Source organism: Gossypium hirsutum, chromosome A06 (assembly GCF_007990345.1).
Source record: "Gossypium hirsutum isolate 1008001.06 chromosome A06, Gossypium_hirsutum_v2.1, whole genome shotgun sequence".
Lineage (NCBI taxonomy): Eukaryota > Viridiplantae > Streptophyta > Magnoliopsida > Malvales > Malvaceae > Gossypium > Gossypium hirsutum.
In genome coordinates, this window is record NC_053429.1 from 98,725,039 (window position 1) to 98,727,178 (window position 2,140).

General features: G+C 34.2%; 1 non-coding gene across 1 annotated transcript; it reads left to right on the top strand.

Moving 5' to 3' along the window:
• The first annotated feature begins 682 nt into the window (after positions 1-682).
• On the top strand, positions 683-789 carry LOC121231236 (small nucleolar RNA R71). The gene has a single exon (XR_005929301.1). It is a non-coding gene; the product is annotated as a small nucleolar RNA R71 (small nucleolar RNA).
• The last annotated feature ends 1,351 nt before the right edge of the window (positions 790-2,140 follow it).

Here is a 2,140-nt window from a genome sequence, read left to right on the forward strand (position 1 = left end):
CCCACTTGAGTCTCAAGAGCTTGAGAGGATGCAACTTAAATTTGAATTACATCATCATTCTTGGCCATATATTCTTTCAACAAAGCTTCAATATATGATATGATGATGAAGTTGATGTCTGACCTTGTTGCACAATTTGACTTGGCATAGGTTAAGTATAACCTGGCAGTCACTGATGGCATTCTGTCTTGTTGTATTGTTAAAATTCCTCACACCTTGGTTATTCCAACTAAAGTTCAGATGTTAATTCTACCCTGGATTGTAGGTGTTGGAATAGGGTTTATTATTCTAGTTGAAATTACCTGTGTAGCACACGGATGCTGGATTTGATGGGCATTCATCAAACACATGGTCTTCACCATAATAAATGCATGCTGGCTACACTACTTTCATCTTTTAAACCGTAGTTGGTCTCTTCATTTTTTTAATCATATTAGTTAAAGACGATACTTAGGCAGTTAATGAAGTTAATGTATCAAGTTCCAAGGTGCCAGTAACTTTTCTACCAGTCCCAACTCACGTGGTAGGATATTGATAATCATTGTTCGTAATCCATTCTAAAATCTCATACGCTTCAATGTAAGATTTATCCAACAAGGTACCATTGGTAGAAGCATCAACTACCATTCTCATATGTGTATTCAACCCATTATAAAAAATCTCCATTTATGCCCAATGCTAAAACCTATGCATTAGACATTTTTGAAGTAATTTTTTAAATCGTTCCCCAAGCTTCATATAGCATTTCACCTCTGGTTGTCGAAAAGACGTGATGTCATTTCTAAGCTTTGCATTAATGTTTGGTAGATTATACCGTAGTAAAAACCTCTAACAAAGATCATTCTATGATACCACTGTCCCCCGACAACAAAACATTAAGCCACACTCTTGCTCGGTCTCTTAAGGAATAATGAAACAATTTAAGTCTCAAAGCATCTTTAAGAACACCTTGTTGACGAAATGAGTCACAGATTTCTAGAAAGAGTCTTAAATGCAATCGTGGATCTTCAGTAGACAACCCACTAAACTGTCCCACTGTTTGCAACATCTGAAACATCACCGGTTTCAATTCAAAATGTTGAGCTTGAATTTGTGGTCTAACTATCCTTGGATTCATATCATCAAAAATTGGCACAACGTGTTCACTAATTGGCTTGTCTCAGTCATCTATCACGCGATGAATAGGAAGATCAACATTCTAACCATTTGGATTTAATGGATCATCCAGACTAGGATCATTCTTGTCCCTAGCCATGTTACGCACTTCTCTTCTCTTTCTCAAAGTTCTCTCAATCTTAGGGTCAAAAGAATACTCTTTGTTTGCAGGAATAGCTTTACTCAAGCACTAATGGCAAATCTGTAGAAATTAAAAACAACTAAATTAAATAAAACTAATGGAATTAAATAAAATAACCAAACCAACTTTCACCAAATTTTGATCCCCAATAATGGTGCCACAAACTTGTCACGTGTGAATGCGTTATGCAAATTGTGCAAGTATACACGTCAAATCAAGTAATAAAGTGATAAGTGAGATCATTTCCACATGGATTGTTTAGGTATAAATTGGTCAAGTTATGATAAAGGAGTGTGATTAATGCTATGACAAAAATAAAAATAATAATGCAGTGGCAATTAGGAGAATAACGATGTATAAAACGTGCAAAAACAATCTTGACTTGGAAGAACCTATAATGTTGACTTGGAAGGTTGGGATTTCTGAGAATCAACCCTTATTAACCAAAAATTCCTTGGCAAAATCAATCTTATTCTACTGCTTGGAAAAGATCTAAAATGATCTGCTTCTTTTGAGAGCAAGTGTAACAGCCCAATTTTTTAGCTAAATCAAAATAGTGGTTTCGGGAACACAAATCTGAGGTTGGAAAATTATTTTAATATTATTTTTGGTGTTTACAGCATGTGAATATATATTCGTGAAAATTTCGTGAGCTAATTTTATCATTTAATATCTCAATTTGTGAAAAAAGACTTAATCGTGTAAAATGCAAAAGTTGCATTCTATATGTTAAAAGTGCTTAATTGCCATGGCTTATTAAATGTGAGGCCTTTATGATGTAATTAGACCATGATTAGTGGAATTTGACATAAATGGTCTTGAATTATGTGATATTAAATGTTT